A 16,369-nucleotide genomic window follows, 5' to 3' on the forward strand; every position below is an offset into this window, starting at 1 on the left:
TTCGCACCAAAGTCATGTTTGAACTAACGTATTGTAAACAGTTTCCTTTGTTGAACGACTGCAACGCTTCAGGATTCTACCAATAAACCGCAATCTAGAGTTCGCCTTGCCCGTTACTTGTGCAATCTGATCATTCCAATTGAGATCATTTCGAATAGTCACACCTAGATACTTGACGGATGTTACCGCTTCCTAAGACTGGGATTTATTTTGTACTCGTACATTAATGGGGATTTTCGCCTTGTTATACGCAGTAGGTTACACTCATTAATATTGACAGATAACTGCCAGTCATTACACCACGCATTTATTTTCTGCAAATCCTCATTGTTCAAAAATGTTCAAATGTGTGTGAAATCTTATGGGACTTAACTGCTAAGGTCATCAGTCCCTAACCTTACATACTACTTGTAAGTAGGCTGTTTAGGTTTTTATGTTGGTAACGCCATGTAGCGCTCTGTATGAAAATCACTGGCTGTGCTATGTGCAGTCTGTGGCTGGTTGGCATTGTTGAAATATTCTCTGTTGTAGTGGGCAGTTGGCTGTTAACAGCGCGTAGCGTTGCGCAGTTGGAGGTGAGCCGCCAACAGTGGTGGATGTGGGGAGAGAGAGGGCAGAATTTTAAGAGCGGACGATCTGGACGTGTGTGCGCCAGAAAGAGTAAATTTGTAATACTGGATATATATATATATATATATATATATATATATATATATAATGACTTTTGAACACTATTAAGGTAAATACATTGTTTGTTCTTTATCAAAATGTCCCGTCGACATCGAGGTCATGAGAGACGGGGCACAAGATTGGATAAAGGACGGATAGGGAAGGAGATTTGACGTGCCTTTTCAATGAAGCAGCTCCGGAATTTGCCTGGAGCGATTTAGGGAAATCACGGAAAAACTAACTTTCGACGTGAAAACATATGCGCCACCTCCCTCAGTTTGTCTCCATCAGCCATCTCCAGCACCATACCTCAAATGCTTCAAGAGTTTTCGTTTCATTTTTTCCCAAAATTGTCCATCTTTCACAGTCAAACAAGGCCATGCTCCAAACGCATTTCTTAATCGTATTTTTAGTCACATCAATATTTGTATTTCCAGACTGGAAATTTTCACTTTGCAGAGGAGTGTGCACTCATTTGAAACTTCCTGGCAGATTAAAACTGGATGCCTAACCAAGCCTCGAAATCCGGAGTGGGCAAGTGCTACACCGACAGTACTACTAAAGCACGATTCACAACCTGTCCTCACAGCTCTATTCCCGCCAGTACGCCAACGACAATTCAGAACCATACCCTGCGGAACTAATACTTCTTTCCGTGAAGACGTATCTGATAGGTCCATCGTCGGGTGCCCAACGCTGCAGGGATCGCTAAACGCAGTATCCTTTTTCTCCTTCTTTTTCATTGTCGATTTTCTTAGCTTTTCGCAGTAAAAAAATCTTATTTCTCTGTGTTTTCAATACACTTTACCCTGCCTTCGTTCCCAAAGTCAGTCCCGACAGTTGGGAGTTCGGAGGACACCGTAGCCAGGCCTCGAATCCGATCCCTGCCGACTCTGCCCCCCAAACCGAAAGCGACCGTTAAAACAAGTTAAAATATTTAAAAAAATAAAAAGGGCAAAGGTCTCAAGTTCGAGTCTCGCTCGGGCACACAGTTTTAATCTGCCAGGAAGTTTCAGTATTAATGTTGTTTGAGCAAAGTATTTTCTTTTATTCAGAAACTTATCTTTTGCTACTCTCATTCTTTGTTATGTCTTTTCTGTTTCTTACATTTTCAGTTATCTTACTGCCAAAATATTTTTATGACATTGTTTGTTTTGTTTTACATCCTCGAATTTTAAAGTTTACTTCTTCTTGTTTCTTGGAACACACGACTATGTCAATCTGAGTTAATTTCCATTTAGTTCTCATCCCTTAATACTGTATTCATTCTTTGCGGATTTCTTTCAGCTAGAGCCATCACAGCTGTGTCATTTGCAAACCGAAACATCTGTATTCTTTCCCCGTTTATTCTAATACACGTACAGTATTCGTTGCACTCCTTTAGTATATGTCCTACGAAGACGTCGATTGGGGATAGTGACAGTCTACGTCCTTGTCAAACGCTTACTTTTGGTGTATTTCTTATTCTTACTATCACTGTTTGCTCTCTGTATAGTTTCTTTAATTATTCTCCTGTCTCAGTAGTCAAATTTGATCATTTTTAGAATTTCAATTAGTTTGTTCCAACTGACAGTGTCGAATACTTTCTTCAGATCTACAGAGACTATGCAGATTTTTCTGTTGATCGTAAAACATTCTTCATTTTTACTTGGAAGGCATAGTCCTACAAAAGTATTAAGTTTGACCTATACAATTTCAGTTACGAACAATTTATTGAAATACAAACTAACCAGTAACAAAAACGAATTACAAAGACTTTCTAATAAAATCCCGGACAAGTGCGAATAGGACTTACTTACTGATGGTTACGTACAAACTTAATGATTTCCTATAGTTTAATGGCCTGGTTTTAGTCTTTCTATTGGACGCCACTTCGGAGACTTCTCTATCCCTCACCTACCCCAGTTATCCAACCGGTTAAAGCGGCTCTACAGCTTAACGTGGAATCCGAACCACGTATTGTTTCTGGTGACTTTTCAAAGGTGTAGACTAGGATAAAACGAATTTGTGATACGACTGAGATTCGATAGCGTGACCTCTTGATTGCCAGGGACATGTTTTATCATTACACCACCAGACTAGACGTGTATACACGTAGTTCATTTCTAGACGTGATGAGTGGGATTCCGAATACCAATGTGACATATATAGCTGTATCTTATGGCTACATTGACTTAAGAGCTTAAAGTTTTTTTACCGTCAAGGCACCGTAGACCGTAGTACCTGTTTTGAATTCCAACTCGATCCTTTACCATTCCTGAGAAGAAGGGGTGTTGACAGAGCGACTGACAGACAGGAAATAAATGGCAAAAAAACGTGTGATAGAATTAAAAATTAACAATTTTCGGATTTCTTCCTTTGCTTACACTGTGAAAACTTGCTTCTTGTCAACTATCATGGTTCTAGGTCAACTGGAAGTGCTCTACGTGTTTTGATGAGTAACTTTGCAAGTATCGAAATACATGGGCTAAATGGCGTTTTCGTTTGATTGTATTGACGTAGAAGCTTACATTTTTCACATTGCCAAGGGACCGTAGACTTTAGTATGTGACATGCATTTCAGCCTGATATCTTCACTCGTTCTTGAGGACAAGAGGTTTCACCTATCGGACAGACAAACAGGCGGAAGGAAAATTAAGTGATGTTATAAGGGTTCCGTTTATACCAGTGGTTTCCAACCCTTCTTAGACCATTATCCCTGAGTGGCACCGCACCATCTTTTGCCCTCTCCCCTCCCCCACAATATCACCAACTTTAGCATCTAACCAAACTGTAGAATGAAAGATATTTCTTGGAACAATTTTATTTTTAAAAAGATGAAAGATGACTGATTTTTAGTTTGTGTGTGTGTGTGTGTGTGTGTGTATGTGTGTGTGTGTGTGTGTGTGTGTGTGTGTGTATTAGAATGAACGACGAACGAATTCGTGTTGCATCTCAAATGCTACTTACAACACTTCCTCAAATAAGAAAGCTAACTATCCACAGTGAGGGTAGGCAGTTGTTACAAAACATACTTCCCTGCATTACTCCTCTCCATTGCGGCATTTGCTTGATCTGTACACTGCAAACCCCTTTAAGACCAACCATGTTAAAATGCGTGCACTATGCTTACTGTCTGTAAATCACTTGATTGTTGCACTCCTTACTTCTGAACTGACAGAAACAAAGACTTCAGGCTGTTAATGCTTTCTGTCTGACCACAGCCACTAACAGTAATAGTAATAGTAATAATAATAATAATAACACTGTGTACAACGCTGTAGTAGCCGTTATGTACTTACTGTTGTGTCGTGCTGTCAATTAGTTCATTTATGGGTTTCGAAGCGAGTAATGAAATAATTCCTGGACTACTGCAGGTCCTAACTGCAAGTTGGAGAATACATTTTCTTGAGACATTTAGCATTTGTTACGTGTATATTTCATTTTTATCATCAGCGATGTATGCATCATAGCACAAATATGTGTGTGTGTGTGTGTGTGTGTGTGTGTGTGTGTGTGTGTGTGTGTGTGTGTGTGTGTGCGTGGACTATGTGAGGAAACTGTAACCTCCTTCGCATTAATGCTACTAATTGAGAAAAAGTAATTATTGATAACTTATATAATCAATATTAGAGTCTTACAAAGTGAAACATCCCCTTAGAAAAATTTATGAATGACTGTGCTGGTAAACCTCTACGTTATTTGATTTTCAAACAGCTGAGCAAAACTGAACGTACTCAGAGATTTCTCTCGTTACTTATTCTGATTAACACTAAACTGACACACAATATTTTTAGCGCAACGCATGCTAACTTTCAATAATGCCTGCAAAAGAATGGCACTGACTAACAATAACCTATACCTTTCATGAATCACTCACGTCACAAAAATCTTCGTTACTCGAACTACTGCAATACAGCGAGCGCCAATACTTTCAGCTAAATAAAAGATTCTAACTACTGAAGGCACTAACTACTGATAGGCATAGTTAGCAAATGAAAGATTTTGATAGAGAACAAGCAATGTATTTACCTTAATAGTGTTCAAAAGTCATTATACATCAGTTCATGATATCCAATCTCTCTCCCCACATGCACCACTGCTGGCGGCTCACCTCCAACTGCGCAACGCTACGCGCCGTTCACATCCAGCTGCTCAACACTACAATAGCAAATATTCCAATAATGCAAATCAGCCACAGACTGCACACAGCACAGTCAGTGATTTTCATACAGAGCACTACGTGACGTTACCAACATAAAAGCCTAAATAGCCTATTTACAAAAGTTGTCATAATAGTAATGAACTTTTGAAGATCCTCAGGCAATTTCATTAATTATCCCCATGTTGGGAACCACTGGTTTATACCGATTGAGGTACGAAACGCTAATAACAGTTTACGTAGAACCTATAAACAGTTTCTCTTTCATTGCAACACATAGGATAGTTTCTCTTGCGCCCCTGTCTTCGAGGAAGTCAAATTGGTCTTCCACTGAACTGGTTTCAGTCTGTGTATTCTGCTCGTTAATATTTTCGAAAACATACACACTCCTAAAGCACATCGCGATAAGATCGCAGAAACAACACTAAGTGAACTGTTAACTGGGCAGTGTGACAGGGGTGCGTACGAACTGCTGCGTTACCCAGATTTCCAGAAAGAGAAGTACCTGTAGTGTTATCTTCATTAATGTGGCTGACAGATGGAGCACAGGAAAAGATGTAAATCGATGCATTTCATATTTGTTTTCGGTTTCGACAACGGAATTATTAAGATACAGTGGACGACCAAGGTTTCTTTTTCCTCTTTAGCGGCGTGCTACGGTACTGAAGTGCGTGAATTTAAGTGTGTACAAGGACTGTAGACATGCTCCTCAAAACAAGCAAAAAAATTTTTATTACACCATGCGATGTACAACATAGGGCATTTTCAGCTAGTTTTTTAGCGTTCGTTTGTGCCACATTACTTTCATTCTGTCAGAGCGGGCTCGTTTCGTTCCTCAGACCAAATTGTTCAGGTCTTCTCGGGTTTTTCTGCTAGTAATACTCACTGATTTCACAACTGTTATACAATTAATGAAAAGGCGCTCCAGTTGCTTAACTATTATTTTGGTAATTCCACAGATTTTGGTCTTTATATTAGGCCATTATCAAGTGTATCTGAAAGATACGCTGTAGAGAAGCAAAGTCATTTGACACTGTGTGGACTTAATATAAAGTTCTAATTAAGCAGTGGGAGCAGCTTTTCAGTAATTTTTCTGCTAGGTCAGCTGCACAGTCGTGAATTTTCCACCTAAAAGTTTTTCTGTCTGCTATATCAACGTGTGTTGTTCTCCTTCTCTTCAGGTCTTCTTTTGCAGCTGCGATCCACTTCATTGTTTCAGTTGTATTACTAAAATAAATTCGTGTGATTAGTCTGGTTGGTTCCATTCTTTTAATATACCCACAGAGTTTTAGCCTGAGAATTTTTTCTCTGACCCGAACAATGTTGGCATACTTTCCAATTTAACTGCGTTTGCTTCCACGGGCAAAGTTAGTTAATATGAAAATTTTCTGGGGTATTGTACAGCGTCGTTTTGCAAATAACTGCCGGTCGGGGTGGCCGAAAGGTTCTAGGCGCTACAGTCTAGAACCGCGCGACCGCTACGGTCGCAGGTTCGAATCCTGCCTCGGGCATGGATGTGTGTGATGTCCTTAGGTTAGTTAGATTTAAGTAGTTCTAAGTTCTAGGGGACTGACGACCTCAGATGTTAAGTCCCATAGTGCTCAGAACCATTTGCAAATAACTATCAGTGACGAAATCAGCGTTGCGGCCATGGTTACAGTGGCCTACATCTGCATCTACATCTACACGATTACTCTCCAGTTCACAACGAGTGCGTGGCAGAGGTTTCATCAAACCGCCTTCAAGCTATTTCTCCGCCGTTCCACTTTCGTACAGCGCGTGGAAAAAACAGACACTAATCTCTGATCTCTCTTATTTTATTATGATGGTTATTTCTTCGTATGTAGGTGGACACCAACATGATATTTTCGCATTCGGAGGAGAAATTAAGTGATTAAAATTTCATGAGAAAATCCTGCGGCAACGAAAAACGCCTTTGTTTTAATGGTTTCCACATGCGTATCACATCCGTGTCACTCTCACACTTATTTCGCGATAACATAAAACGAGCTGCCCTTCTTTGAATTTTTTCGTTGTCCTCCGTCAGACCTAACTGACATGAATCCAACATCCCACAGCAGTACTCCAGAAGAGGACGGATAACCATAGCAGCATCTTCAGTAAACCTGTTACATTATCTAACTGTTCTGCCAATAAATCGCTGTCTTTGGTTCGCTTTTCCCACAACATTATCCACGAAATCGTTCCAATTTAAGTTACTCGTAATTTTAATCCCTATGCATTTAGTTGAATTCGCAGCCTTTAGATTTGTGTGATGTGCCGTGTAACCGAAACTTAGCGGATTGCTTTTAGTTCTCACATGGATGACTTCATATTTTTCGTTGCGTAGAATCAATTGCCACTTTCAGCCCCTTACAAATGTCTTGTCCTAATCATTTTGCAACTGATTTTGATGATCTTTTGACTTTACAAGGCCGGCCGGGATGGCCGAGCGGTTCTAGGCGCTACAGTCTGGAACCGCGTGACCGCTACAGTCGCAGGTTCGAATCCTGCCTCGGGCATGGATGTTTGTGATGTCCTTAGGTTAGTTAGGTTTACGTAGTTCTAAGTTCTAGGGGACTCATGACCTCAGCAGTTGTCCCTTAGTGCTCCGAGCCATTTGAACCATTTTTTGACTTCGCAAGACGGTAAACGACAGCATCATCTGTAAGCTACCTGAGAGGGCTACTTAGATTGTCTCCCAGATCGTTTATATAGATCGAGAAGAACAGATGGACTATAACGCCCTCCTTGGGGAACGTCAGATATTACTCATGTTTCACTCGATGACTTTGGGTCAGTTAGTATGAACTATGAACTTCCTGACGTGGTCTACTGGTGTAACCGTTGTCCAGGGTCCAACATATTTAGTCTACTGAGAGTGACATTACGTCACAATATTTATAAAAAGAACGTCGACATAATTGGTCTCTCTTGACCAGTAGACCCAGCAGTACACAAGGAAACTGTGGCCAAAACATTGGTTTCATGAGTATTAGTTACTTACAATGTGACGCAGTAACATACCTATAAAACTTTCATGTTAAGGTTTCATGTATTCGCTCTGAATATCTATGTCCCTTACTGAGGATAATTGTAACATAAAATTTTCCTTTATTCTGGTTCTGTTTTTGGATTTGTTAATGCCTGGTTTTCTGTTTGAATGAGTTCAAATGGTTCAAATGGCTCTGAGCACTATGAGACTTAACATCTGAGGTCATCAGTCCCCTAGAACTTAGAACTACTTAAATCTAACTAACCTAAGGAGATCACAAACATCCATGCCCTAGGCAGGATTCGAACCTGCGACAGTAGCGGTCGCGCGGTTCCAGACTGAAGCGCGTAGAACGGTTCGGCCACAGCGGCCGGCTTGGAATGAGTATTTCAGCCCTTTAGAGACACTCTACCTAGATGATTACTGTAGTGTCTCACTTTTGTGTACTTACTTCGTAACTATATTTTTTCGAAGTGACAAGCGGCTATCCCCCGTTCATGGTTCTTACGAAAAGCAACAATATTTCTCCAGTGAAGTCTGGTGGTATTTCTGAAAGCTAAGGGATCATTTCGAGTACTAACCGAGGACAAGAGGAGAGTAATTCTATGAGACTGAGAGACCGCGCATAGTCCGTGTCTGGTGTTTCGCATCTTCCTGGAAACTTGGCAACGCGGGCCGCCCACGCCCTGTCGAGGGCGAAGAACAAGGCAGCGGTAGGAGGGGAAGGGGGTGTCGGGGAGGCAGGAATTTTTCGCCACCCGGCAGCCGGCGGCCGCGGAAAACGCATTACGCCGCCCCCGCCGGCAAAGCCCGCCATCGCCCCTGCCACCCCCGATCACGCCCCACGTAATATTAGCCAGTAACAAGCAAAAGCTGCCCCGACCGCGGAGGGGAGGGGGCGCGTACGCCGTCGCCGTAGGTTTTGTAGGGGTATTAGGGTCACCACCTTCCCCCCTCCGGCCGCCGACGCCACCACCCCGCCGTCGTTCTGGCGGCGCGCGGGGGCGGAATATATATACGGCGACGTCGGCGGCGGGCCGAAGGAAACGTGCCTGACGGTGCAGCGGTGGTGGCAGTCTCTTTTTAGCCGGTGCAGACTGTAGCGGCAGCGGCAGCGCCGCGGTGCGGGGGCAGACCGGCAGGAGGCGGTCGCCATGGCAACCAGTCCGGGCGCGGGGTGGGGCGGGCGGCGGAGGGGCGGCGGCGCGGCCCTCCCCTCCGGCGGCGGCTGGTGACCTCGCCAGCCGACTGCCGCGCACTGTCCGCGCCGCCTTCGCCCTGCTCTGCTGCGAGCCAAGCTACCGCCGCCCCGCGTGACGTCACACGCACTTGCCGGTGAGTACTCTGAGGGGAGACGTCTCCGCGGGTACCCGACTGTGACCGCGCCTGACCCTGAACCGTGTCCTTACATAACGCACTGCCACCGAGCCGGTGACATGCTGTCCCCCACATGGATTGCCAACCCTAACATCGTATTCGTTTTATGAATTCAAACGCCTTTTTCTAGCTGCAATCTAATATTTATTTACGTTCCAGACGCGTTTCGTGATTTATATTACGCCATTTTCAGTTGATCCAATGGATTAACAGTTTTGTTTGTTACACTCCACCCTTATATATATTCGAAACAGTCCTCAGTATAATTTTACGTGAACAAACTGTTATTTATAGTTATTCGTTTATCATGCCAAAATCTGCGTTTCCGTTAATCTGGTCAAAGGTTACAGGTCGCACAACCACTCAACGAATATACTGCACTATTCATAGAGCGATCTTTTGGTTTAAACGTTTCCTTACTCACTTAGTCGGTAGTTAAAGGCTGTGAGACAGTTATTACTTACATGGGAAGAACTGTAGATTTATTCTAGGAGAACTGTAAGCGATCTCTCTCGTTAATACTCTTCGTTCTCTTGGTCTTTCTTTTTTTTATTTGTGTATGTAATTGTTGCCAACATATCGACTTTTCCTCTCTGCTGGTCTCTTTCCCTCTGTCTTTCTGTGTGTGTGTGTGTGTTTTGTGCACTTATCCTGTATAATTTGGTGGCATTTATACCACTGGGACTTCAAATTATGACAATGACACTGACAATGCTGTTCTGGCTACCGGGAAAGGCGGATAGCAAAATGCAGAATGTGAATGGAATAGGTGTCAGGGAGTAGGTAGTGGGTTCCAAGTGTCCAGACAGTGGGATTTTAGGTCTAGAACTTGTTTGCAGGGAGTCAGAGAAGAGTGTGGGCTTTGTTTGTTACAAAGAAGCATTTGCTGCTGCCAGTGACAATATTGCTTTATTTATTTTCTGCACGACGTGTGTAGGGAAATAATTCCCATTTTCGAGTCCGTTTTTCGTGTTCTATGACCTTTTTTTGAGTGTTCTTTGTGATGTGTCAGCTACTGCAGCAGTCAGGTGCCTCCAGAGTAACACAAAAACCGCAGTTTAGTAATTCATGGTTTACGCTTCTCTTTATATAATGAGGAATTTGGAAACAACTTTTACTTACCCACACATGCTATACATCACTTGCTCAGGTGATAGTCCACGTTGACAGTCCACGTAAAAAAAAAAGAAATAAACGTGCGTTAATAAATAGTTACGAAGATATGTTATCATATTCTCAACAGAGGTATGATGCTACAGATAGTTAACAGAGTATTTATAGAATTCTATAGTGAATGAGGTATTTTTCGTGTGTAATCTAACCCACTATTAGCTTATGCTAGTCATATGGGTTCTTATATATCAGTATTTTATTTCCTTATTTAAGGATACTGTCGAAGCATCCTAATAAAGGAAATTCGTGGCTAGCAGCAGCTAATCTTATTTTGTAACAATTAAAGCCATTGCTTTTACAGGCTTTCGCCAGACGCATGAAGTTATAACAAATAAAAACCAAAACAATAATGCGTAATTCCGGTTTCCGCTCTGTTGGCGTACCCTGCTGTGCCGACTGGGACGTCGAATTTCCAACTCTCTACAATGACAATCAAGCTGAAAGAATACCTTTAAGTCAAATTAGGTAAAAAACGAGTAAATATCGCGTAACTGCAAGAGAAGAAAATACCGCTTAACCGGAGCTTCCGTGGGACTGTTCGCAGAAATGCTGTTGTGTATAAGGACGTTGCAAAGCCGTGTTGCTGCGGTGAAAAGCAGAAAGACCTGCTGAGTGTCGACTGCTGATGCAATGCCTGACAGCTGTCAACCATCCTCAAAAACAAATCTCCATTTGCATACGCTACGTTTCAAGTGGGCAACGATTTCTTTCTCGGTGAAAAGATTGTGTTGCGAAACGCTGTACATTTCCGTCAACTGAAGAATTCGACTCAAAAGAGCTGCTTTCGAACACAGAGAGACAGTTAAAGCAATAACAACGTGCAGTAGCTGCACCCGATTTTGCCTTTTAAACGCCAGACACGTTCTCAATTATGTGACGAATGTGGACATAACACTACTCAACTTGTTCGTCGTGCAAACCAGTTGAGACTGATGTTAGCACCTACTCCTGAGGCACGTTCATAATTCGAAACCAATTATTTGCTACATAAATTCGTCTGTCAACTGACGCGTACGAAATTATCTAGAAACATTAACTATTATTTTCATGCCCCGTCGAAAACTGACAGCGCTAAACATCCGACAACAACCATCCATTATCATTTACTTGTTTCCTGAAGTTCACTATAGACATTCGTGTTTGCATCACAGTAAAGTAGTTCGAGCAGGATTCCGCAAGTACATCCATTCATTGCACTTTGTCTCATACGTATTTCAGTGTTGTTGTCGTGCCATCAGTGAAGTTTTATTTGCTTCGTTACTAATTTCGACATCTTTATGTGGATGCCCACACCGGAAAGGAACAGGCGTTTCTCTGCGCTTCTGTATAGAGAGGTATAGGTTGTCACAAGAGCGTCCACATAAACAGAAACACTTGCGAAAACTTGCACCTGATTCACGTCTGCACACAAATAAATAAAATATTATTGTCATAAAGGGAAAAAACTTTCTTCTTGTTCTGAACCCACTGTTTATTTAATTGCAAACCTGTTTTCGGCTTCTTACGCTATCCTCACGTGCCAACCGATAACTGAAGGGACTAGAGGAAGAAAATGCTGGCCCAAGGATTAGCCTCAACACTTTGTCTCTTGCATATTCGAGGACGAAAAGGAGGTAAGTGTTTAAAACCCCGTCGACTACGAGGTCATTAGAGACGGTACGCAAGCTCGGTTTAGGGAAGGATAGGGATGGAAATAGACAGTACCCATTCAAAGGAGCCATCCCTGCATTTGCATGAAGCGATTTAGGAGAATCACGGAAAACCTACATGTGGATGGCCAGAAGCGAATTTGAACCGCCGTCCTCCCGAAAGCGAATCCAGTGTGCTAAGCTGTGCGTCATCTCGCTCGGTCTTGCGTATTCAAATACACCACATGTTAGTATCATGTACTCCCGCATGTACCGTTAGAAAGCACTGTCTACTATATAAATTGTTATGTCTGTAAATTTAACCGAGCCTATAAGACGGAATAACGCAAAATACTCTCTAGTAAGTTAGTACTTCCTTCCACCGACACCTTGAACTGTAACCCGACGGTGGAATCAGAAGCCAAAAACCGGTTTGTGTTTAAATAAATAACATTTGCGGAGCATCATAAAGTAGTTGAGGCCCTAAGAACTATAAGGGCCTGAAGAACACCGTCATCGATTTTGAGATTGTAGTGTGTATGCATTCCCCTGACGACTGTTATCCTATAGTGAACCAGCTTTACCTTTATCTCTAGCCCCAAACTGTATTCATGAACATTCACGAAAAGTTGTCTCACCGATTTCTCGGATATTCATTCCATAAGGGTTCAAATGGTTCAAATGGCTCTGAGCACTATGGGACTTAACATCTATCGTCATCAGTCCCCTAGAACTTAGAACTACTTAAACCTAACTAACCAAAGGACATTACACAACACCCAGTCATCACGAGGCAGAGAAAATCCCTGATCCCGCCGGGAATCGAACCCGGGAACCCGGGCGCGGGAAGCGAGAACGCTACCGCACGACCACAAGCTGCGAACTTCCATAAGGGAGCAAAGCACAAAACATTAGTTTGTTTCTTTGTGCTTCTCAGTTGTTGTCTAGGGCTGATAACATAATTTAGTGTCTACATCATGTATGTAATAGTAGTACTTCATAAACGATAATCGAAGACAGTGTATCGGCAGTTTTATCTGAACCTCAAGCCACAGAATGTGTTCAACGGAAATGATGATAACGAGGGCCACGAAGTGTTGGAATAGGTCATAATAGTGCGTGTGGTGCATTTAGCAATTGCTGAGAACATTTCTCACGCGGAATTTTCTAATTCTAATTTCATGTTAACTACAAACTTTATGACGGTCAAAAGACGCTACTGGCACTACCTAGCTATATATGGAACTTCCTTGAACAAACATTAACAAGAAATATAATATTTATTAATATTTCATAACAAAATGGGTCCGTTATTTTCTCATAGTTAGTGTAGAACGTTGAGACTTGGTTGAAAAGCTGTTTAGACCTATTTGACTAATGATTTCGATATAACTTTGATTTTCACAAACATCTATTTTCCTCAAAACTTTGTTTCTGTCCTTTGAGTCCTTAATGTTCTCAGTGTCTCATTCCATTTCTGATATTAATGTCATATTCTGTCAGGCACTGATAGATAATGCAGCTGATTAAACAAAATATTAATGTAAGAATTTAATAAGTCCTCATTCAGTCACTTTAGTCTATATCATTTATTGGGCAATCCGTTTCAAATCCTTTCGCTTCATCATCAGGTGCAGTTTAGTGAAAGTTACTTGTTTGTTCTGCGAAAGTGTAAGTTGGTTAGCTCACAGTAAGCTTTTTTACAAGCAGTGACAGACAAAATGCGCCATACAAAGAAATTTTATGCCTATGGTAAGAGCTTAAGCATGTATGTTTTACTTACAGTTCTGTGTCTTGTGTCGTTAAATATGGTGAAGTAGTTCGATCTGTAACACTGTTCACCAAACACATAACGGCAACCCACGTAAGGAAATAATAAAAGGTCTAAGAACTTACTTCATCTATCGAAGATACGTTATTTATTTACTTGCGCATGTATTTCATCCAGCACCAATATGGTCTTAGGCCCTCTCTTACATACAACCAGACATCGTTAGTGGGACAATAGTACAGACTGTATAGTACGTGAGTAATATAATGATATTATTAATAACAATATGTGTAATAATGAAAGTATGGACTTTCAGAAATAACAGTCTTACTAACGTGGTGCAGTTTCCTTATTACGTTCTTCGAATGTGAGTAATGACATTTAAAAGAAACGTGTTACAATAGCAAAGAAGGAATCCACGTGGAGAAGAAGTTGACAGGTCAGGGAAAGAACGGGAAATAGTAAGGAACACTAGCAGATTTGATGGAAGGAACGAGAAAAGCACAAATAGTTTGCAATGTGACAGAGAATGATGTCCCTTACCTAGGAGTATTTACTTAACATGGATTACAAGTGTACCAGCAGTGAAATGTACGTTATGTGGTTGGTGAATTGTGATACGGACAAAAATAATTTTTAAAAATATTATGACACGATGCAAATAACTGTACATAATTTCTAACCATAGTCATCAAATTTCTTTGCATGTCGTAATTTTTCTCTTATTTAACGTAAAATAATGTGGGCGTACCAACTCGTTTTTTCGCAGAACGAACATGCAACTTCCACTAAATTCACCTGATCAAGCCAAAGGCTTCGAAATGTGTTGAGCAATAAATAATAGTGATTTATGGAGGATTTCTTAAAGTATTCATACGAATGCCGGTCATGGTACAAGCTTCAACAATGAACAAAATACCAATTAACATCAGATCGGCGAAAAATTCAAATTGTAGAGAAAATGCGTCTGGTCCACCCATAACGGACAACTGCTGAACGCACAATCGCACATGAAGCGTAGTAAACGAAATAAGCCTGTTAATGATGATGCCAATGCCACAGAACCTATAAATGTGTGTGGATCGAAAACACACACACAAACAACAAAACTTTGCTTTGTTCAAAGCACTATTCTCAAGGCACTATTTACTTTGTCAAAACCAGGCTATTCATGATTCCGAGCCTTAAATGTTCATCGCCATGCAATGTCTTCTATTGTTTATTCTTCCCCGTGGATTCGTGCCACAGCAGCGCAAAACTCCCATGTTAGAGAAATATGGAAGACTTCGTAGAAAACGTTGGCTAGCGTCTGCCGGTGAATCTTGCAGCTTTGAAACAGTTAAAACTAAAAAATCGTAGCAGCTGTTGTCTGAATTTCATTAAGCACTATGTGTACTTCTACTGCACAGTTACAAGACATATTTCGAAGTAGCATTTCCACGTCACCCATTAAACCATTGTTAGTATACCATTAATGTTGAATCTGTGCAATTTTCTCTATTTGTAAAGTGTAGCATTGTTTAAAACTGGAAAGAGCAGACAAAGAAAATTATTTCGTTGGTAGCAATGTGCCGAAAAAGCAGCTAGTGATGGAAGTATTATTATACTTCGAGACACGTTGATGTCTAATTCGTAACATTCACAATTAGGCCTAACTTCAAATTTTTTGCGTTGTGGTATGTCAGATCCTGCCTTGAATTATTATGTTCACTACAGACATTTTTTAAAAAATGCAAGGCTGCTTTTAGAGTCAAAAGTTTTTTCGGAGGAGATCAATTGTGCGGTGAATGATGTGCTGCAGATATTCATTAACCACATCAGATTTTGGTTACGTACCTGATTCGGTTATAGAAACGCAGAACGGTTTCGGTAATAATGTTCCGATTCACTAATAACCACAATTTTCAGCTACAGAAGAAGTCGTCATAGCTGCATAACTCATTTCGAACTTGTAGTTTCAGGTGTTAGCTAAATCTTTTTTTTTTTTTAATAGAGGACGTTAATTTCTTATTTATAGTACTGATCTTACATCTGTTGTGATTTGTTCGAGTCCCATTCTCGTGCTTGTTTAGCAGCTCAGCCCTTAAGGCCATTACGCGGATTCGTTTTGTCTTATTTCACGATTGCTGCACGTACTAAAACGTAAAAAAAAATACACTCGCTTAATTGCGTATAGGCGGTGTTGAGTAAACACGATAGTAAAATGGTGAAGAGTTGGTGCGTAGAAGCAATCCAGAGGCGATGGTCGAATGTGTTACAGCTGTAAACAGCGCCCGAAGATGGATCCAGAAGAAACGTTTATTAACTGTAGACGATGTTTATCTCTGAACTGCAGCTCATAGCCATATTAATAAACATTTGGTTTATGGGTGAAGCGAAACACACCTTGGTATTTAATCGTTGTACGCCAAGAAAGCGAACTCTTGCTAAGTTATTAACAAGCGCCTCTCGTCATCACGTTTCCTTTGCTCAAATGATTTTTTTGTTTAACAATGTTACATACTTGTACCTATGACGCAGTGAAACTTTTTAAGAATTGCAAACGCGTAGCCTGAATAAGTAGTATTACTTTAACAACTGTAGGCGACGAAGTCGCACAAATTAACAGAAAATTT

The sequence above is a fragment of the Schistocerca nitens genome, chromosome 7, assembly GCF_023898315.1.
Source record: "Schistocerca nitens isolate TAMUIC-IGC-003100 chromosome 7, iqSchNite1.1, whole genome shotgun sequence".
NCBI lineage: Eukaryota > Metazoa > Arthropoda > Insecta > Orthoptera > Acrididae > Schistocerca > Schistocerca nitens.